Source organism: Eptesicus fuscus, chromosome 6 (assembly GCF_027574615.1).
Source record: "Eptesicus fuscus isolate TK198812 chromosome 6, DD_ASM_mEF_20220401, whole genome shotgun sequence".
NCBI classification, from domain to species: Eukaryota; Metazoa; Chordata; class Mammalia; order Chiroptera; family Vespertilionidae; genus Eptesicus; species Eptesicus fuscus.
In genome coordinates, this window is record NC_072478.1 from 52,024,419 (window position 1) to 52,048,671 (window position 24,253).

Below are 24,253 nucleotides of genomic sequence, written 5' to 3' on the forward strand. Positions count from 1 at the left end.
CTGCTGCGGTTTTGCCTGGAAGGTCGTTTGACTGTCTGGTCTAATCAGCATATTATGCTTTTATTATTATAGATTTATTTATTTATTTATTTATATTAGATATATGTTCTTGGATTCCTATTTTTTTCTAGTTATTAATTTATTATTATTCTTAATTATTTTGATGCTCAAATTTTTATGAACTTCTGTACATTATGAGATGATTAATGTTCCAGGCTAATCTTATACCTCTCCTGGAATGAGCTACTTTTCTGAGGAACTTAGGTTCCTTTCTGTAGAATAGCCTTAGGATTTAGGTGCTAGGTGTCCTCATTATTCTGGAAGTAACTTTGTTTCTGGGTTCCTTCAATTGACAGAGGAAGAAACATATGCATCTATATGTGTAAATATGAATATCTGTGTACTTATATACACAAAACATTCATATTTAATTTTATATTAGTGGCCTGGTGCACGAAATTCATGCACTCGGGGCGGGGGGAGGGGAGGGAGCGGGCGTCCCCTGGCCTGTGCCCTGTCACAGTGTGGGAGCCCTGCGATCCATCGCCCCAAAGAGGTAGGCCCCGCCCACCCATCCGGGGCTCCTCAATGGATTGCCCCAAAGAGGTAGGCCGGAGCCGGGTGAGGCCTGCGGACCCCTGGTGCAGGCACACAGAGGCCCCCACGCATCTGCAGACCCCTAGGCTGGCGCAGGGGGGCGGGGACGTGAGCCTCATGTCCCGGGCTCGTTTTTGGGGGCAGGGATGCGAGCTTCATGTCTTTGGGCCAGCACAGGGGGCGGGGACACAATCCTCACATCCCAGGGCCCGTTGCTGGGGTTGGGGATGCGAGCCTCATGTCTCCAGGCCGGAGCAGGGGCCGGGGACGCAGCCTGCTGATTGGTTGTTATGTGATGGTGTCCTGACCCATTTGCCATATTATTCTATTATTAGATATGCTTACATGTTTGCGCACGTGCGTGCACACACACACACACACACATCTTTTAGAATTTATGAGTTCACGTTGATGTCTATAAACGTAGTCCATCTCGATAGGACTTGCTTATTCCTCTGTTATTCGTATATTTCCTCTACAGTGAGCACCCTAGCTTCCAGAAGTATCTATGTATCTCATACATTCAGTTCTAAAATAGTTTTGGAATTGTTGTGCATATAACTCACATAAAAGCCCACCTACCAAAACGAATCAGAATTTGTTTGCAGTTCAACCCCTTAGTCTGGGGGTATATAATTACAGTTGACCCTTGAAAAACATGGGGTTAGGAGGTGACTTCCCAGGCAGTTGAAACTTTGCGTAAAACTTTTGCCTCTCCAAAAACCTCACTACTAATAGCCTGCTGTTGACAGGAAGCCTTAACGGTAACATAAACAGTCTGTCAATACATATATAGTATGTTATATGTATTATATAACATATTCTTACAATAAAATAAGCTAGATAAAAGAAAATGTTATTAAGAAAACCATAGGCCCTAGCCAGTGTGGCTTTGTGGTTAGAGTGCTGGCCTGTGGACTGGAGGATCGAGAGTTTGATTCCAGTATGGCACATACCTGGATTGCAGGCTCAATCCCCAGCGCTGGTTGGGGTGCGTGCCAGAGGCAACCAATGTATGTGATTCTCTCATATTAAAGGATGTTTCTCTCTCTCTCTCTCTACCCCTCCCTTCCACTCTCTCTAAAAAATCAATGGAAAAAATATCCTTGGGTGAAGATTAACAAAAAAAAAAAAAAAAAAAAAAAAAAGAAAACCATAGGAAGAGAAAATACATTTACAATAGTGTACTATCTTTATTGATACCATAAATTTGTTGTCTGTTTATGAGATCAATCATGTCAGTCAATACCTACATCAATATATATTGTCTTATGTTGTAGAATTGTGCACCTAAAACCTGCAAAATTTTGTTAAGCAGTGTCACCCCAATAAATTCAATATATAAAAAAATACATCTTCAAGATTTGGCATGTGAAAAAATATATTGTTTTATATGATATAAAACACGGTAGATATTATGTGTGTTATTAGCAAGACATACAAAAATGAAAAGGTAATGTGAATTTTTTGTATTTACAGATGTAATGATTCATGCATTGATAATGAAGCAACAGCAATATTAGTGATTGCTTTATGGTAGCCTATGGTAATCAATACAGTTGCATCATGGTAGCCTAGCCTATACACTAAGGAGTGAATAGTTATAATATTTTTATGGCATACAGAAATACAATCATATTCATAATACAGTATTGCAAGCATTGTTATGTTAAAAAAACCCCACTCACCTGTGCTGATAGGCTGATATGCAGTTTCTTCGGTTATGAGAGAAAGGCATTCTATACAGCAATGTAATTCTTTGAAAGCAAAGTTATAAAACAGTAAGAGAATGAAATATTAAATGTTTATTAAATATCACTCACTGTATGCCTGTGTAAGGATAGTCTATCCACTTCCATACAGGTCTTGCACATGGTGTTCTACATGATGAATAATTAGATGATGATGATGATGATGGTGATGATTTCATAAAAATGTCTCATATAGTTCTTGCCATACAGTTATTAGATTTTCACACCAAGTCACTCACACACATCCACAACATATACGTTTATTAACTGTGCACCATGATGATTATTTACTACTCATTAAGTGGAAGTGGATCATCATAAAGGTCTTTGTCATCTTCATGTTGAAGAGGAGGAGAAGGTGGAAAAGTAGGGGTTGGTATTGCCATTTCAGGGGTAGCAGAGGGTGAAGAAGTGGAGGAGGTGGAAGGGGATGAAGGAGAGACAGGCACACTTGGTGTGATTTTATGAAAATACATTGTAATTTCTGTCTTTTTTTGCTTTTTTATTTCTCTGAAAATGTTTCTATATGGTACCAATCCTTCTTCCATTAGTTGCTTTAGTTTCAGTGCCCGTATCATAGAAGGGTCCATGTCATAAAAGAAGTCAAAAGCAGTCTTGAATAATCAGAACGCTTTTGCCAGGTCATCTATTATTTTGTTTTCTGGCACTACTTCTGTGACATCTTCTTCCTTGAGCCTGGCAGTGGTTCTAAAACACTCATCTCCATCAAGTTGACTTCTGTTAATTCCTCTGGTGTGGTATCTGTTAGCTACTGATTTTATCCCAAGATCCATATCTTGAAACCCTCATTTCCAACTTTTGTTGTGATATCCACAATCTCTTCTATGATTTCCTTGATTAGTTCTGTTGTAACCTGTGAAGTCATACACAGCATCTGGACATAGTTTTCTCCAGCATGTATTTATTGTTTTGAGCTTGATAGCTTTCATGGCTTTTTCTATAAGAATGATGGCATTTTTAATGGTCTAATCCTTCCAGACTTTCATGTATTCTTTCTATTTGGGTTCTTTTCTATAGTGTTGACCATTCTTTCTATAGAGTAATGTGTGTGATGAGCCTTTTGACCCCCTAATCTAGAGGCTGAATTACTGATGTGTTTTGGGGCAAGTAGACCACTTTGACATGTTTGGTGTTGAACTTATGGGCTTCTGGGTGGTCATGTGCATTGTCCATTATTAAAAAACTTTAAAAGGAAGTCCCTTACTATTAAAGTACTTCCTGACTTCAGGGACAAAGCATCAATGGAACCAATCCAGAAAAATGGCTCTCCTTTGTCCACACGGTGTACAGCCAAAAGATTGTGAATGGCACCACATATTGTCTGTGTTTATGTACGTAAGTTTTGATATATTTTAACTTTTTTATAATAAATTTATGTATATTTAATGGTAGGAAATAATAAAATAGATCAGTAACTACATACATTTTATGTATTTTTGACATAACTAACATTTAAAAAAAATATTTCTAGGCTACGCGGTTTGTGAACTTCTTAAAATTGTTGAAAATCTCCAAAATTTTTCCAGTATATTTATTGAAAAAACTAAGTAGACCCACATAGTTTAAAACCATGTTGTGCAAGGGTCAATTGTATAGTCAAATACTGTGTTTATAAATTACTTCGATTAGCTCTTTTTCTTCCTTGTGTAGATATGATTATGATATTAATTTGAATTGCAGTTGAATTCTTAGTTTTGATTCTAGTTGCCAAATACAGTCTTGTGAAGCTTTTGCCCTGTGCTTTCTTCTAAGAGTTTTACAGTTTTAGGTCTGACATTTAGATCTTTGATCCATTTTGAGTTACTTTTTGCATATGGTGTAAGGTAAGGGTCTACAGTCATTGTTTCTTTTGCATGTGGATATCCAGTTTTCCGAGCACCACTTGTTGATAAACCTGTATTTTCCCCTTTGAATGGTCTTGGCACCCAGAGTATGGTATTTGGAACTTTACTATTTTCACTAATAGTTTCTCATGGAAATCTTCTTCATTATTTTTTACAGCTGTATAGCTGTGCGTGTGTGTGTGTGTGTGTGTAAGTGCCATCGATTATTTAACCAATCCCATATACTTGGACTTTTAGAGAGTTTGCAAAATTTCCAATTAATGCTGTAATAAATTATGTCATTCAAATTTGTTGTGTGTGTGTGTGTGTGTGTGTGTGTGTGTGTGTGTGTGTTTAGAAGTGTACCTCCAGGTTATATTCCTAAAAGTAGAATAGCTGGGTAGAAGTGTAAATGTTAGATATTAGAAAATATTCACTTTCATGTGGGTTGAACCATTTTGCATTCCCACTAGCATTATATGAGAGTGCCTGTTTACTCACAGTCGGTATTGTCAAGCTTTTGATGTTTTTTTTTCTAGTCTGATGGGTGAGAAATGGTATTTCATTATAGCTTTTATTCATACCCATTATCAGTTACTTCTGGTTTCTCATTTCCTGCAGCCCCTGGCAATCACTAATCTACTTTGTCTCTATTATTGACTCATATTTAACATTAAACTTTGTTGTCTAGTTTTCTTTCATTAGCACATGTGAAATAATTCACTAGAGAAATCTTGAGAGTGCTTGACATTGGTTTAATGATAGAATAAGTAATAGGATGGAGGGTCCAGAATAAATAAAACTAAAAACAGCACTGCAGAACAGTAATGATATGACTAATGAGTGAATCTATCATTAAGGAAAAGTTATATTCAGTTATCTTTTATTTAAATCCTCACTCAAGAATATGTTTTACTGATTTGAGAGAGAGAGAGAGAGACATTGATTAGTTCCTTCCCGTACACATCCCCACTGGAGCTCGAATCTACAACCTAGGTATGTGCCATGACCAGAATTGAATCGGCAACCTTTTGGTGCATAGAACTATGGTCCAATGAACTGAGCAACACCAGCCAGAACTATATTTAGTGATCTTTTTAAAGAACCAGGGAATTCTGCATTTCTTATTAGAAAGTATATGGGAAAAATACTGAAAATAAAGAAAGGGCAAATAAAAGTAGGAAGAGTACTTTTTTCTACCTCTAAAATGAAAAAAAAGTAGATATTAATGTCTACTTTTCAGAGTTGTTAACATTAAATGAAATCCAGTCAGTGAGAGATACAGTACGGTATTTGTTATTCAGAACAAGTTTATATAAATGCTATCCTACTTTTACATAAACATATATACAATTTAGCCTTATCCTTGATTTTGAAAAAGATATCCAATCCATCTGTATAATTTCCCCTTGGAAGACTAAGATTTGGTAAAGCTTAGATTGTAAGTTCAAACTTGGTAATAATAATTTTGTAATAAAATATGGTAACAGCCATAGTCTCCAAAGTGGGATGCTTAAGATGACTCAGTAAAGTACATGAAGAAAGTATTAGAATTTATATTTATTTTCTTAGTAAGAATAAGTTTAGCTTTGCAGTGGTGGCCCTCATTCTGTCAGATGGTCAAGTTAGAGTAATAGCTTGTGGCCTCCTGAGGAAGACTAAAGGGGGTGATAATAGAAACATCACCTTGGTGTCTCCTTTCCGATTATTGTGAAGTGCTTACTTGTGCCTGGGTAAGTTGATTTAAAGATAATATTATTTTAAACAGTAAACTTTTGACAATATTTTGTGATAAGTGATTATAAAAATCTAGTAATAACCAAAGATCACTAGTTATAGCATGATAGATTAAAGATGAATTAGTTTTTTACTATAGAAAGATCTGCATTTATCTTTCCTAAGTAACAGTATTTTTATAAATGTAAACACAATCTGCCCTTTGATGTTTAAAGGTAGCATTTTAGCTATTAGTGAGAAAGTAACTTCTTTTTTAAATAAAATTTGTCCTGTGAAAATGAATGGTTGGAAACATTTACATTATCATCTGACTTTGTTGCTGAAAAGCATGTGTCACTTATAAAAATGTTTATATTTTGAAAAACATTAGAAAAATACAGGAACAGAATTTTCTAATCCATTTTTAAAACAGAGTTATAGTGAATTTTAAACCTATATTTATAAACAACACTTTAATGTCCTTGTAAGAAAAATGGACAATTAAAACTGAACTTCAGTAAAACTAATGAATCCCACCTTACAGTTGGATTTACATATATTTGTGTATTTCTCTTTCTACTCTGTTTTGACATTAAAACTGACTTTAGACTAGAACTTCTAATTGCTGTATCTTAATCTCTTTACCTCACTTAATTTCCTTTTCTTATTTTTATGACATATATGTTAGATTAGTATTCATTAGTCTATATATAACTTGTGAATATGTCTATGATCTGAGAGCTTAAGTTTTTTTCCCCATAATCAAAACTTGATTGAAAAATTGACACCAAAATAGAAAATCACTGTTGTATACTTACAAAATTAAATGTAATTACATTATCCTGGTAGATTAACTAGAATTACTAAACTGATATGGCTTTTTGTGATATACTGGTAACCCAAATTCAGGAAGCTGTGTGGATCATTAGTGTTGCTTTCTTCTAAATGAACACCCTTCTGTGAGTCTAGCCTTTCCTCCTGTTGGCTGGCACAACACTGTTGAACAACCTACGCAAAGAAGCACCGTCTGAACATGGCTGAAAACCGTGGTGATCTTGTAGCAACCTGGACATTTTACATCCATAAAATAAGAATTTGGACTTGAACCAGCTGTTTCTTTTTATGTTTTTTATTTTCCTCTTCCAAGGATGGATGTAGTAAATCTCTAGCCAGAGGCATGTTGATCCTCTCGCTGGCGTAGCCCATCCCGATCTCTGAGGCGACATCCAGGGGAGCAACACACGATCTGATAGACTGAGTACTTAAGTTTTTAACGGATAGGATTGTGTAATCCAAATTATGGTCTGCTATTGCAGGGGCGAAATTTGAAGTCTACATCACTAATCAAGTGCTTTTGCAGTCGCGTGAAGTTTGAGCTCAGAAGGATGCCATACTCAAAGTAATTTATGTGTTTCACCAAATTTGTCAAGTTCAGTGAAATATTTTTCTGCCTCAGTCTCTTTCTGCTCTCCTCTTCTGGGCTTCCAGTGATATGTATGTTAGGCTTTTTGTTATTGTCCCATATGTCCCTGAGATTAGTCCTTTTTTTTTTCTTTCATTTTTCTTCTCTTTGTTCTTCAAGGTTAAGATAATTATATTGATTTATTTTGTTACTAGAGGTCCAGTGCATGAAATTCGTGCACAGAGGGGGGGTTCCCTCAGCCCAGCCTGCACCCTTTCCAATTGGGGACCCTTTGGGGGATGTCTGACTGCTGGTTTAGGCCCAATCCCACAGGACATCCCTCTCACAATCTGGGACCGCTGGCTTCTAACTGCTTACCTGCCTGCCTGCCTGATTGCCCCTAACGGCCCTGCCCTGCCAGCCTGTTTGCCCCTAACTGCCCTCCCCTGCCAGCCTGATCTTGCCCCTAACTGCCCTGCCCTGCCAGCCTGATCTTGCCCCCAATGGCCCTCCCCTGTAGGCCTGATCTCGCCCCCAACTGCCCTCCTCTGCTGGCCAATTTGGTTCTGATTGGCCGGTTTCTATGCCAGTCAGCTTCAGAAGCTCCGCCTCCTAGGCAGCCACTGGCTCCCCCCAGCACCTAGATTTGGTTCTGATTGGTCGGTTTCTATGCCAGTTAGCATCAGAAGCTCCACCTCCTAGGCAGCCATTGGTTCTTCACAGCATTTGGTTCTGATTGGTTGGTTCCTATGCCAGTCAGCGTCTCTGGGCCTATCAATGGGGCCTGATCAGAAAGGCGGGGTTGATCAGCAGCCCCAGTGGAGGCCTGGAGAGAAATGGAGGCACGGCTGCTGGCCAGACTGGGAGAGAAAGAGAGAGGCAAGTGCTGATCAAAAGCTGCCTCAGAGGCAATGGATCAGTCCCTGCTTCTCTCTTCAGGTCTCTCTCTGGCCCTGATTCACAGCCCCCTGCAGTGGAAGCAGTCAGGACTAACTTCTGGTTGGTCGAGCCTCGGTTGTTACTGGTCGTTATAACCCAGGGTTTTTATATATTAGGATTTACTGATTATTTCCTCTGTCATCTCCATTGTGATAATGAGTCTGTCCAGGCTCAATATATTTTTCACTTTTAAGATTTTTCTGCTGAAAACCTGTATCTTCCATTCTTTTCACATGTCTTTGCCTTCTGAAGCTAGTTATGATAGTTGCTTTAAATCTTTGTCTGATAATTCCAATGTCTGCATCATCTAGGAGTTGGCATTTGTTTATTGTTATTTTTCTTGAATTTCATTCATCACATTTCTGGCTCTTGTATGTCTAGTAATTTTGGATTGTATCCTAGAGTTTGTGAATGTTATGTTGGTAGACCCTGAGTCCTGTTATATTCCTTGGGGAAAGTTGATTTTTTGTTTTAGCAGGTGACCAACTTGGTTAGGGTCAGACCACAAATTCTATCTTGCTTTCTGTGTATGGTATATCAGAATCAGTTCAATGTTAATGACCTTTGCCTTGCTTCTTTGCTTCTGTCCTGTGTAGTGCCATTCAGGGATTAGTCTGAGACTTGATCAGTTAAATTATCAAAGCTTTAGTTTAGGAGGGTTTGAGGGTGTCACATGCATAGCTCAGGGATGACTCTTAGACTGTATGTGTTCATAGAGAGCATTCTCCTCTCCCTGACTCCTGAAATCCTCTGTATCCTATTCCAGTTGTCTGCTTAAAAGGCAGGGTATCTCTAGGTGTTTTAGTTGCTGCTTTCATTGCTCTGCTGTGCAGCTCCCTCAAGGCAGAGTCAAAGCATGCTTTCAAACACTGCTGGTGGGTGTAGAGTAGCCTTTAAGATTAGTTTAACAATACTACTAAGGCTTGATCCTTTTGGATTCTCTCTTCAAAGTCTTGCATGTTCAAGCTCTTTCTACCTTGGACAGAATTCAGACTTTCCCCAGCCCTATGTGAACTGTGAGAATATTTTAGGTTATAACTCCCCAGTAATTCTCTTGGTGGTGTTCTAAGGCTCATCCCATGCCTGTGAAGCTTTTAGTATTCATCCAAATACTCACGGGGCCCACTGTTTAGATTTCTAGAGCAATTTTTCAGGTAACTTCTTCTCTGGTACTCTACTCCTTGAATTCCAGGTCCAGAAGCGTAAGAAGCTGAAAGAAAATTTAGGGGAAGAAGGGGTGGTGGTAGGCCCAGCCATTATATCACACCATTGAGAGGAGCCATCAGTTTGGTGAAAATGTGTGTGAGCTACAAAATGGCTGCTACCGAACTTTCTCCCTTTATATTTCCCACAAAAGTTTCTCATGTGGATTACCCTAACTGGGTATGTACAGGAGGGGGATTCTGGGAAATAGAGTTCAGCCTACCCAAGTTGACACATTACAGTGCCACCACTGTTAGATATCTGAGTTGTTTGTTGCTGTTGGTTACAAATAATACTGTAACTTAAGTAGCGAGTATAAAGTACTTTAAATGATTTGGATTATTCAAATATATATATATACATATATATATATATATATATATGTATATATATATATATTTTTTTTTAAATACATTTTATTGATATTTTACAGAGAGGAAGAGAGAGGGATAGAGAGTTAGAAACATCGATGAGAGAGAAACATCGACCAGCTGCCTCCTGCACACCCACTACTGGGGATGTGCCCGCAACCAAGGTACATGCCCTTGACCGGAATCGAACCCAGGACCTTTGAGTCCGCAGGCCGACGCTCTATCCACTGAGCCAAACCGGTTTCGGCCAAATATATTTTTTTGATCATTCACTACATTCAGATGCAAAGAACACAAAATTGATTAAGGAATGGTTTGTCTTTAGTTTCTTCAAATTGGTTGGTACTCAAGACACTTAACATTTATGCCATTGCTGTAATATGAGTAGTGAAGTATAGTTGGTTCTGTGAGTTGTTTTGTAGTGCTTTGCATCTATCTCATTGTTAATTTTGCCCATGGAACATGCATATTATCCCTTATCAATGAGTGCATCTTATATTTGATCCTATGCATAGTAATTACTTGATTAATGATTGTTGATAGATTTCATTTGCAGTGATTTTTATATTCTGTTTGTCTAAACTTCATTGCTGATGCTTAAAAGCATTTCTGGTTAATTTTTAATATAGAGCTATTGAAGATTGATTGAAGCTGTCAGATTTTTAGGTGGGCAGGATAAATGTAGTTAGTGCTCTTATTTTGGCTAATGAAGTTTTAAATTCTCTTTTGGAGGATTGTATGAAATAATGTATAAGTTTAAATTTCATTATTTAAGTTAAGCAAGCACAATGCTTTCTAAACATCTTTATTGATTTCAGGAGAGGAACAGAGAGGGAGAGAGGGAGAGAGACAGAGAGAGACAGAGAGAGGGAGAGAAGAGAGAGAGAGAGAGAGAGAGAGAGAGAGAGAGAGAGAGACAGAGGAGGGGGCAGAGGAACATCATTGATGAGAGAGAATCATTGATTGGCTGCCTCCTGCTTGCCATACTCTGGGGATCTAGCCTGCAACCTGGGCATGTGCCTTGACCACGAATTGAATCATGCGTGACATCCTGGTTCATAGGTTGACACTCAACCACTGAGCCAGGCTAGGCAAGCACAATCCTTTTTATTTTAACTTAAAAATGATAGAAAATATAAGGTCTTCAATTGATTTCATTATCAACTTTTAGTATTTATACATCTTAATTAATATCATATGTAACCATATCTAACTCAGTAATGTGTTTTCTCTTCTTTTAATTTGTAAATATGTCATGTTGTATCTTTAAAAGATAGACTTTAAAAAAAATCAAACCACAATACCTTTATCATTCTTAAAAACAATTCATAGTAATTTCTAAATTTTATCGAATAATCAATGTTCAAAATTCTCTCATCTATTAATTTTTTGTTTTAAGTATAGTTGAGTTATTGGAATCATGAATCAAATAATGTATAGGCAGTTCATTTGGTGTATGTGTCTCTTAAATCTTTTTCAGTGTCTAGGTTCCTCTCACCTCCCTTTTTTCTTGCCATCTGCTTTTTTTCTATGGGATTGAGTCATTTAAAAATATTTTTATTGATTTCAGATTGGAAGGGAGAGGTAGAAACATCAATGATGAGAGAGAATCATTGATTGGCTGCCTCCTGCACGCCCCCTACTGGGGATTGAGCCCTCAACCCTGGGCATGTGCCCTTGACTGGAATCGAACCCGGGACCCTTCAGTCCACAGGCTGATGCTCTATTTACTGAGTCAAACCAGCCAGGGCTGAGTCATTTTTTTTTTCTGTAGAATTTTTCACTGTTTGGATTTGTTTTTATAAATTGATCAAAGCTTGATTAGATTATAATCAGGTTTTTTTTTTTTTTTTTCGTGTGAATTCCTTTTAGGCAGGCTATGTACTTACTACTGCATCCCAAAAGAAAGCACAAAAATCTAGTGTGTTTCTCTCTGTGATGTTAGGACCCAGGTGTGAGATTACTAATCCAGTGGGTTTAGGTATTACTAGCTTGATCCAGGTATTTTCAAGCTCCCTTGAAACTTTTACCCTTTACCAAATGGTGTTAGCAGTCACTAATAACCATTAATTAATCCATTTTATCAGGAGTTCCAAACAGTAATGTTTTAAATTTCTCATTTTCTGCATCCATTAATTGGCATTTTAAAATATGAACTTGTTTTTTGGTGTGTGAAACTTTATTTTTTAGTAGAACTTCATAAAATCAAGACTTTGTAAAGACAGGGTAAATGCTTGATACTTCACCCTTGTTTTCCATTTTTCATAATAATGAGTTGTTTTCTTAAAGGGAATTGTGTAATTGGCAAAAATTCACACAAATTTTCATTCAGACATCTTTTTACTTATGTTTCACCACAAAGTTGTATTAGAGGTTTTATCTCTACATTACAAAATGTATTGCTTTTATACAATTTGCTTCATTTGAAATATTAATGTAGAACAAAAAGATTAGATTTGATACATTTTTTGTAAATTACAGTTTTTGTCCTCTAAGTTTGTCATTCCTTCTAACACTATAAGAAGATACTTGATCAAGTATTAACTTACAGAAAGTGAGTCTATGTAATCCGAACCCAGAGAGAATGTGACACTGAAGCATTTCAGAGGGTATATTGCCATTGGATGAAATTTCAGGTAGGAAATAACTGCATTGTTTGGTATCAGATAGTCAAGTTAGTATAAGCCACCTGATTGCTATTAGAAAATGAACTTTTATTTAACACAAGGAGGCAGAAAAACTAGCAAAGACTTGCTTTAGTCTTAAAGTACTTGTGTGTTTTTTTTGGAATGGGAAAAGCCTTTTATTTTCAAATGCATAACTTTAGAACAAATGTGAAACTTTATTTTTCATTTCTTATGGCTTTTATTTTTAATAGAAAATCTGTTAGTTACTACAAGAAAGGGTCAGTTTATGTGTTACTTTAAGAGTTGCCAACCCTTTCTAACTACTGGTTCATCTTGTTAAATACTGATGTATTTTATTTTTCCCCTCAGTTTGAGACTTTGCCTCTGTTTAACCCTTTTACAGTGTTTATTTTATACTTGCTATTGACAATGTTTTAGCTCTTATCTTGATATTTGTTGAAGTTATTTGAATACTGACTTAAATGTTATTTATGTTTATTTAAACCATTTGCTAGCTTTTTGATATACATGTCTAAAATTTGAAATCTTAAAACAAGTTTTATAATCAATCCTTTACTAAGTAATATGGCTTTTAAAAGCTATTGCAAAGGTTGGTTCTATATATTATTACATCAAATGCCCATGAGATGGTGCTCATTTGTTTCACTTTTGTAGTACTGATGTTTTGTAAGCTGCTTATAAGGAAATACAGAAATATATTATGCTGTAAACTTCCAGTTATTTTCTCAGTAATTAAAATGGTTATGAAGTACATTATGCCAACATGATGAAAATCAGTCCGTTATTCATCTTAGTCTATCACATTTATATATTTCTTCCCTAATCTGCATTTTGGCTAACAATCATTGATTTGCCAAAAGTCTTCAAATGAACAATACCTGAAATGGATCTCAATTTTGACCTTCTTTAACATAAACTTCAGATCGCATCTTTGTTTTTTATAATGTGTAAATTGTTTTCTCTTTCCTCTTGGGCCAAGCCAGTAACACTTATAAAATAGGAGATGAAATTTAGAGCTCTTAATTTTTCACTTGCTGTAGCTATTTGCTAAATAAATTTCAGTATATCTTATTAGAAAGAGAATGGTGTGTTGTTATCTAGGTACTCTAAACTGAAAGCATTCTCTTCTCTGAAAAAAAATTTTTTTTGATATACATTTTAATAAAACATGAGGAATCAAGTGTATTTCTGGATTGTTACCCTTGTGCCAACTATTCCTTTTGCAACCATTGAACTTTTATCAAGTGTGTTTTCTGTTGAGTTGAGAAAAGTGAATATAGCCTAGAAGAGGTAGAAAGAATTGTTCAGAGATAGCATCATGAAAAAGGCCTGACTTACTAGTATATCATGGCTCTGCCATAGAATCAGTATTCTGATTATCTAACCTGGTTCTCATGTCACTCTGTGAATCTGGGCACCATGATTGACATTTCCTACAAGGACTATATGACATAAGGAAATAGTTCCCCAATCGAACCAGAGGAAGGGAATATGAAAGCAGTGCTTCCCAGAGAAAGGTGGTAGTAACTATAACTATTACATCACTTTTTAAAGATTTTTTGGTTAATCCTCACTGATGATATTTTTCCATTGATTTTTAGGGAGAGTGAAAGAGAGAGGGAAAGAGAGAGAAACATCAATGTGAGAGAAACACATCGATGGTTGCCTACTGCATGAACCCTGACCAGGGCCTGGCTGGGAAGAGCCTGCAGCCAAGGTACGTACGTGCCTTTGACTGGAATCGAACTCAGGACCCTTTGGTCTGCAGGCCAACACTCTATCCACTGAGCCATACTGGCTGGGCTATTCCATCACTTTTAAGGGTTGCTACAAGGGTGGTATAAGCCCTAACCTGTTTGGCTCAGTGTTTAAAGCATTGGCCCACGGAATGAAGGGTCTTGGGTTCGATTCTGGTCAAGGGCATTTACCTCAGTTGCAGGCTCGATCCCTGGCCCTGGTCAGGGCATGTGTGGGAGACAACCACCATATGATATGTCTCTCTCACATCCATGTTTCTCTCTCTCTGTCTCTCTCTCCCCCCTCTTCCACTCTCTCCAAAAAAATCAATGGAAAAATATCCTCCGATGAGGATTAACCAAAAAGAAAAAAAAAGAAAAAAAGAAAAGAAAAATAAACGAACACACATGCTGCTGTAGAGCTAAGCTATATAACAGTTTTGGGGTGTGTGTGTGTGTGTGTGTGTGTGTGTGTGTGTTGAGAGAGAATATCTTGCATGGCATTTGAATCAGAGTCCTAACTCTGTCACTTCTTATTTGTGATTTTTGGGCAAGCTATATAATCATTCTGATCTAGTTTTTGAATTTGTAAAATGAGACTAATAATACCAACCTCATAGGATTGTTAGAATCTTTGAAAATAATGCCTAATATGTAGTTCCTTCTACAATTTTCCTTCTCAGAAGTTTACAGTGTGATAGAGACAGGAGTTATCCTATATAATAAAGAGCTAATATGCTGATTAGACTGAACAGCAGAATGACATCCGGATGAAGCCGGGGCTGCGAGGGCTGGGGCAAGCTGTTGCTGCGAGGGCCGGGCCCCTTGCATGAATTTCGTGCATTGGGCCTCTAGTGTAAAGATAACAATCCAAGGTAGTAAGTGTGAAATGTGTGTGACTTGCAATAGGCAAAGTTTTAATAATTCAGAGTGGGGAAGCATTTCTTCCTTTTGGTCTTATGTGGAAATGTCTGTTTGTAGAGAAGAGAATTGAGCTAAACTTGGAAGTTTAGGAAGGGAGAGCAAAGACAAGGAGGTAGAATTTTAACCTTTTGCACTCGGATGTCGAGTGTGACTCGACAGGGTTAGCATCGGTAGCAGCTCGATGAAAAAAGCAAGCGAGTGCAAAGGGTTAAAGCTTCTTGGTAAAATTGGCTGGATCAGTAAGATTGTATGGGAACAAGATAGGCGGGGAGGCTTTTTGAAACTTTGTGGGGTAGGCAAGTGATTGGAAATTTATTCTGTAGGTAAGGAGTAGCCATGATGATTTTTGTAGTGGGTTTATACATGGTTAAAATGCTCTTGGGAAGCTTGATATGGTGGTAATGACATGATATTCTTAAATAATTGGAATTATTGTTCAGTGAAAAAATTTTATGTATTTAGTATATTACTGATTTTAACTTCTATTCATCCAAATCAAATTTTACTTTTACTAAAAATCATTATGTAGTTGATATTTTAGTTTTACTAAGTGAATAGTGGATCTCAAATAACTAATAGGAGCTTGGTGAAGGCTTATGTTTCTGTGTTGTTTAGATTTCAAGGCCATGAGGCTGTCTCTGGCCTCGGCCAGGGATTTCTGATGGCAAGATACTGCGGGAGTCATTTAAATATTAATTCTTACCAAAGCTATCTCGTTTTAACCCTATTCTTTGTATCTCCATTTGTTCATGCAGATAGAAACACACGTAATAGATTTTTTGGGGAAATACTGGTTCTTTGGCTTTAATGTGCTCTTCTGGGAAAACCTGTTACGTTTGCTAAGTACTCAGCTTTTAGCACTGTTTACTTTACTGGTTTTATGTGTTAAACTATCTAGAAGAATCTCGATTTGCTGGTTAGCCAATTTGAACAAGTAAGACTGAAATCCTTTAATAAAAGAGTAATATGCAAATTGATGGTCACTCCACTACACCCACCAGCCACGCGCACCAGCCAACCAGGAGTGATTATGCAAATTAACCCAACCAAGATGGCTGCAGCCATGGAGAGAGCAGGAGGGAGGCTTGGGTTTCCCCGACAATGGACAAAGCCAAGCTTTTCACACACCCTGGCTGGCCCAGGCCTCCGCTTAAGGTTACAAAGTTTCAATTATAGAAGATAAATCCCAACAAAAATGGTGGCAGCCACGGAGCTGGAGAGAGCAGGCTAGGGTTGCCCCTGGCGACGGAGGAAGCCAAGCTTTCCACCTGCCCTGGCCGGCCCAGGCCTCCACTCCAGGCTACAAAGTTTCAATTGTAGAAGATAAATATATCACAGATACCAGGGCCTCCACTTGGGTCGCCGGGGGGCATGGCTGGCCTGCAAACCACCACAGGACCCTCGCCAAGGCCGCCCCATGCCCCAAGGGAACCCCCACCCTGATCCGGACACCCTTCAGGGCAAACCAGCTGGCCCCCACGCATGCACCAGGCCTCTATCCTATCTAATAAAAGAGTAATATGCAGATTGACCATCACTCCAACACACAAGATGGATGCCCCCCATGTGGTCAAAGATCCTACCCCCATGTGGACACAAGATGGCCACCACAAGATGGCTAGCAGGGGAGGGCAGTTGGGAGGGACCAGGCCAGCAAGGGAGGGCAGTTGGGGGCAATCAAGCCTACAGGGGAGGGCAGTTAGGGGTGACCAGGCCGGCAGAGGAGGGAAGTAGGGGGCAAACAGGCTGGCAGGGGAGCAGTTAGACATCCATCAGGCTGGCAGGGCAGTGGTTAGGGGGTGATCAGGCTGACAGGCAGAAGTGGTTAGGGGCAATCAGGAAGGCAGGCAGGTGAGCAGTTGGGAGCCAGCAGTCCTGGATTGTGAGAGGGATGTCCGACTGCCCATTTAGGGGTCCATCAAGGGGTCCCAGATTGGAGAAGGTGCAGGCTGGGCTGAGGGACACCCCCCCCCCCGATGCACGAATTTCATGCACCGGGCCTCTAGTCTATAATAATAAAAGCGTAATATGGAAATTGATCAAACGGCCGAACCGCAGCACAACTGTCCAGACATCCTTCTGGACAACCTTCCAGACAAAGCCAGGGCTGCGAGGGCCTACTCTTGCATGAATTTGGTGCATAGGGCCTCTAGGATCAACATACGAACAAGGAAAGGCTGAGCACTTCTGAGAATGAGCTACAAAAATACCACTTGGATATTTTACTTTTTACGCATTCATTTTGTAAGAGCTGATTCATTAAATTCTCTTTCCCTGCACATTTTCTACGACAGTCTCCACATTGCTTTTCCCTTTCTTTGGGGGCAAAAAACTCCATATAATACTTAGAAAAAACGGAAAATGAAGATGGATCATGTATTAAAGACCATATTTATTGATACATGTTAGTTGGCTGTAATATCTGATCCAGTGTTAGTAATGGTATCTTTTCAGAATTTTCTGGTTATCAAATATGTGACTTTTTTGTCTTGTTTAATATTTTTATAGGTAATACATTAGCAATTTGAAAATAAAAATGAATATAATTATATATCTTCCACCTCTGCCTTATTCCTGTCAAGAATTAAGAATCATGTCTAATTTGAATGTAATAGTACATGAGTATCCAATACACTTTTTGGTCATTTTGCTTTGCTGTTGGCACATATGGCCATATAGATTCTTTATGTAGGTGGTTATTTACAAGGATTTTACATATTGAAAAAACATTTTAAATTACTTTTGTTTCTCCTTTTTTGGTTAGAGCACTATGTATTTTCTTCTCAAATTTTTTTGAGGGGGGTTAATACTCACTGGAGGATATTTTTTTTTTTTTTTTTTTTTAGAGAGAGTGGAAGGAAGGAAGGTAGGAAGTGGGGATAGAGGGAGGGAGAAACTTCAATGTGCCTGCAAGGAACTGGGGCTCAAACTTGCATCCCAGGTACATGACCTCAATCAGGAATTGAACCTGTGACCCTTTGGTATGTGTGCCAATGCTCTAACCATTGAGTTCACTGGCCAGGGCTTTTTTTTTTATTTTTTTACTTTTTAAATTGAATTTATTGGGGTGACATTGGTTAATAAAATTATATAGGTTTCAGACCTGGTTGGTGTGGCTTAGTTGAGTGTAGTCCATGTACCAAAAGGTCGCAGGTTTGATTCCCAGTCAGGGGACATGTCTGGGTTGCAGGCTGGATCCCCAGTAGAAGCCGTGCAGGAGGAGCCAGTCAATGTTTCTATATTACATCCATGTTTCTCTCTCCCTCCCTCTCACTCTAAAATCAGTAAAACATTAATATATATATATAAATATATATATATATATATATATATATATATATATATATATAAATATATATATATATCAGGTGTACAATTCTGTAATATATCATTTCTATGTAGCTTTTTGTTGTTTCTTGATCAGACTTATTATCTATTGTATTTTATCAAATCTAAGATTTATCAGTTGTACCTTTGCCATTATTTTATTCAACATCAAGAAAAAGACCTACCAATTTCAATTTATGATGCCATTGATTCTAAGACACATTCTGGTTTTTGAGTTTTTTAAAGAATTGATGATTTCAGTATATGAATTGTTTTTAGGTAGCATAGGAATATAACAAAGTATATTTTTCCTTTTAACTATTTTATTTTATTTTTTGAAATTTATATTTACTGTTCAAAGTATTACATATGTCTCCTCCACCCCCCTTACACCCCATCCACCCCGCACCAGCCACCCCCCAACCCCAGGCCTACAGCACTATTGTTGTAGGGTTATACATATATGCGTATAGGTTCTTTGGCTAATGTCTTCCTGTCTCCACCTCCCCTCTTCCCTCTGAGATTTGGAGACATGGAAGCATGGAATAGACCAGACTGACAAAATATTTTTTTTGAATAAAAACAAGGCATTAGGTGTAATACATTATGTTGTTGATAGAGAAGTATGAATGCAACTGAAAAACTTGATTAAAAAATGGCTGCATTATATACAATTGTACAGATGTGTCCCAGTTCAGCAAATTCCCTGTTTTTGAAATTAGTGTGGGCTTCTGTTTGTGAGAGATAGAACTTTACATCAAACTAGTTGAAGTATAAGGTTGATTGGGCTGTAGGACCAGAATAGATCATCGAATGAAGCTGTGAGAACCAGGATTCTCTGGAACCAGGTGCTAGAAGTAGGAAGTTGATGCCCCTAGAATATCTTTCTCCATTTATGATGTAGACTAGAGGCCCGTTGTAGGAAGATTCCTGCAAGAATAGGGCTTCCTGCAGCCGTCTCCGCCGCCCCGCCTGCTTCCCTCCCTTCTCTGCCGCCCCGCTTGCTTCTCCGCAGCTTCGCTCCCTTCTGCAGCGCTTGGCTTCCTTCTACGCTGTCTTCAGTCTTCACTCTGCGCCTGGATATGCAAACTAACTGCCATCTTGGTTGGGTTAAATTGCATACTCATTCCTGATTGGCTGGTGGGCGTGGCATGTGGGCATAGCGGAGGTACAGTCAATTTGCATGTTTCTCTTTTATTACATAGGATTGGTTTCTCTCACATATCAGGGACGATGTCTGCTGTAAGCCAACAGTTTACATACCATTTCAGTTTTTGACCCAAAAGGCCAAAAGCCTTTCTTTTTTACCTCTCAATTAAAATAACAATCTTTCTAATGGTATTTATTTGTCTGATTTAGGTTACATTTTCACCCCTGGATTAATCACTGTGACCACTATGTACCAGGCCTGAGTTAAGTGTCCTTTCTATGGCCTGGGTGTGAGGTCCTGTGACTTTATTGCTGGAAGAATGCTAGGAATGGAATGGGGCATTAAAGAAAGGAGTGTACACAGACAAAAACAGATGTTTGTTACAGTGGACATTTAGATTGTTTCCTGTTTATTGCTGTTGTTAATACAATTTCTTTTTCATATCTGATAAATCTCTCAACATATAAAAATTGGTATATTAAAAAATATTGGTATGAAATCATAATGATCTAAAAGTCCATAAAAGTTAGTATATAGATTTTTTTTGATATAGTCTAAATTTTGCTATTCCTGAGAAGAGGATTTGCAGAGTCTTCATATTATAAATTGTGAAATTTAACAATGCATTTTAAAATAGTTTGGAACATGAGGAAATGATAACATAATAGAGCTAAGCTGTTAAAGTAAAAGGGTTCTTAAAGTGTATGTGATTTTATGAACAGTTATATGTAAACATATACTCAAACTCAGATACTGGAATAATTGATTCGATTATGGGATGCAGGACAGTTTGCTATCTCTTTCATCTCATAGGATGTTTTGATTCCGAGTAATGTAAGTTCAGTGGACTTCTGACTGGTTGTCACACAGTGATAGATTTCTGATTTTTAAAATATGTCATTGCTATAAATCATTGGTTTGCTAGATTGAACTAGCAAGCTATTAAAGAACATGGCAATATTTACTGTAGATAAATGCAAATTTAAAAAGGTTCTGTGTATGAAGGTTTAAATGATTTATTAGCCTTCAGTGCACACATGAATCTGAAGTTATGTAATGGATTTAGAAAATTTCATTTCCTGTTTGAAGGTTCAAATTTGCATATTTATTCTATAATGCAAGGGTTTGCTCTGAGTCAATAGGATATATAGTTAAACTCTATGTGATATAAACTTATGCTTAATCATTTTTTTGTATATTATATGACATACCTATTTTTAGGTGCAGGGCAAGTGATTAAATTTACTTTTTTTTTTTTTTTTGGCTTGCGTCGGGAAGGAGGGAGAATTAAAGAAACTCGGACTTGTATGTCTTTAGATGAAGTTGTGCTCAGGAGGTTTTCCTTGCCCTTTAATTTGGCTTTTATTTCCTGCCAATGAGAAATTCACCTAGGTTAATATAGTTTTCTATTAGTGGAGCAATTAATTCTATGAACAAAGTCACAACTCACATCAGTTACTTATATTTTTAAAGTAAACTTTTTATTTTGAGATATTTGTAGATTCATGTGCAGTTGTAAGAAGTAAGATCCCTTGCACCCTTTTCTCAGTTTCCCTCAAGTAGGAAAATCTTACAAACTATAGCACAGAATTGATATTAGTACAACCAAGATACAGAAAATTTTCAATCGCATAAGGATCCATGCTGTTGCCCTTTTACATTCACATCTATTTTCTTCCTCCTGAACTTCCCCTTAACCCTGGCGACCTCCAATCTGTTCTCCAGTTCTGTAATTTTGCCATTTCAAGAACTTTATATAATTGGAATCATGTGCTATATGACCTTTTGTTTTATTTTGGTACATTTCTCTGGAGATGCATCTAGATTGTTGTGTATACTAATAGTTCCTTTTTATTGTTGAGTAATATTCCATGGTATGAATAAAGCAGTAAATTTAACCATTTGCCTGTTGAAGGACATCTGAGTTGTTTTCATTTTTTTGGCAATGATGAATAAAGCTGTTATAAACCATTTTGTACAGGTTTTTGTGTGAACATGCTTTCATTTCTATGAGAGAAATACCCGGAGTGCATTTAGTAGATGGTATAGTAGTTGCATATTTAGTCTTTTTAAAACACTGCCAAACAGGGGTTGGGGGCATGTGCTTGTGGGCGGGAGCGGGCGGGGAGAGGTCAATGGGGGGAAAAGGAGACAAAACTTTCAACAATAAAAAAACAAAACAAAAACCCAACACTGCCAAACTGTTTTCCAGTGACTGTATCATCTTTCATTCCCATTAGCAAAGTATGAATGATTCAGTTTCTCCACTTCCTTGGCAGTGTTTGGTGTTGTCACTTTTTTTTTTTTTTTTTAGCTATTCTGATAGATGTGTAATGATATCTCATTGTGGTTTTAATTTGCATTTCTCTAGTGCCTAATGATGTTGAATATCTTTTCATGTGCTTGTCATCTCTATATCCTCTTAAGTGATATGTCTGTTCTTGTCTTTTGACCATTATATATTTTTTGTTCTATAATTAGATTTTTTGTTTTCTTGCTGTTGAATTTTGAGATTTATTATATATATTTTCTTTTGTCAGATATGTGGTTTGCAAATACTTTCTTCTAGTCAGCAGCTTATTATTTTATCCTATTTAACAGGGTCTTTTGAAGAGCAAATTTTAAAATTTTGATAATGTCCAGTTTATCAGTTTTTTTTTCTGTTTATTGGTCTTGATTTTGATGTTAAGTCTAAGAACTCTCTTTACCTATTCCTAAAGCCTGAAGATTTTCTTCTGTATGTTTTTCTAAAAAGTTTTATATTTTACATTTAAATCTGTGATCTGTATTGAGTTAATTTTTGTGTAAGGTATGGTACTTAGGTAAAGGTTTATTTGTTCATATGGCAGCAATTTTCAACCTTTTTATTTCATGGCACACTTAAACTAATGACTAAAATTCTGTGGTACATCAAAAAACATATTATTTTGCCTAACTGAAAAAAAGTTATGATTTTGATTGATTTATACAAAAAAAGTAATTGTATACCTGTTTTGTTCCAAAGTGACTTTTAAAAGAATCAGGTTCATATACTTGTATGTAAGGATTTTTGGTACCAAATATTTACCCATCAGACACAACCTTATTAAGTGGTTTGACCAATGAAAGGCAACTTTATTATCTGACCTATATATTTATGGTTCAAGACAGGGCATTCACAGGATGGGATGGACAGTGTTAGCCAGGTTGACGGAGACTCAAATATGTCACCCACCTGCTGGCTGTGTGGAGGGCTCAGCAAAGGAATAATGACCTCTGCAAGCACTTGTGTCTGGGAGTACATTGCCCCTCCAACTGTTGCGTGATGCCAGACAAGTCAGTTCCCTCTGTATGTCCCTGGTGCCTTTTGAGCTGCTGCCCCAGCACTGGAACTCAGAGGGAGTGTGTCGGAGTAAGTCTGTACACAGGCCCTTTAAGAGGAACTGCCTGGGATTTCAGTAGCCCTGTCTCCCTCAGCCTTAATCCCCCTGACTTTTACAGCCAGAGTTATGGGGACTATTTTTCCTGGCACTAGAACCCGAGGCTCAGGGGCCTGGTGTAGAGCTGGGACCCATCACTTCCCTGGGGTGACTTCACAGCTGAGACATCCCTCCCGCTTTATCTTCCGCTAACAGGCTTCACTAGTAGTCTGCTGCATATTCTTTAGGTATTTTTTATAGAATACTGTAATACACAATGCATAAATATGTGTATGTTAGAGTTATATAAAATAGACCTTTGGGTAATTGGGAAAGCCATATGAGGCGAAATCAAATAGCACTATCTTAGGGACGTCTGAGATATAAGAATGTGTGTGTAAATTTTTATTAAAAATTTAAATTCTTATTGGAATTTTATCAAACATTTTAATACATTTTTGCACATTTTCTATTCTAATTCAGAGAATACTTTCTTTTGTGGACACTAAATGGCACATTTGTAAGCCTAAGTAGCCTCTCTTTCAGCTGATGTTGATGGAGGAGTAGGTTATTTTGGTTAAGTCTCTCTGGAAAGGGTTGATATAAAGTAAAGGCTGATGGTTATGTTGTCAGCACCAGCATATTGAACTTTTTTCTCTACTAGTAACTGACTAGGCAGTGTATTATTGCATTATGTTTAATGTTAGGGATGATCTCAAAAGACATGTACACTAATGAAATTTTGACATCTAATCTCTTCCTATTCTGTAGTTTATCATTTATTATTTATATATAGTAAATCTCTGCCAAAATAAGACATGTGGAATCTAAAAATTGAGTTGTGTAAAATTCAGGATTGTGCTATTTCTGTTTCTAAGCTTGTCAGGGCACACTGCCATCTCTTAAAATTAGGTCAAAATAGACATTGTTGCTTAGTTAACGCCTGATATAGTATGAGAGGTGGGAATGGGGATAAGTCACTTGAGATAGTTATAAATATATAAATGTTTCAGTTTCTGAGACAATGCAGCTAATGGCATTAGCATATATTTTAGTCAGGATATAGGTTTTAAGCTGATATGATAGAGAGGCCCCAAATGACAGTGGTGTAAACAAGGTAGAAATGTATTTGCCCTTCAGGTGAAAATTTGGGTAGTTAAATGGTCTAGAGCTACTGAGACAGTTCTATGATCATTGGGATCCATAGATCTTTCTGCTGTGTTATTTCAATAGGAAGGTTATAGTAT

General features: G+C 37.5%; 1 protein-coding gene and 1 pseudogene across 1 annotated transcript in view; one reads left to right on the top strand and one right to left on the bottom strand.

Annotated features, from left to right (window-relative positions):
* LRBA (LPS responsive beige-like anchor protein) overlaps positions 1 to 24,253 on the top strand; it is a 564,845-nt gene that overhangs the window by 24,550 nt on the left and 516,042 nt on the right. The gene's annotated exons all lie outside the window — the stretch shown is intronic.
* Positions 6,802 to 7,114, bottom strand: LOC114232976 (40S ribosomal protein S27-like; annotated as a pseudogene).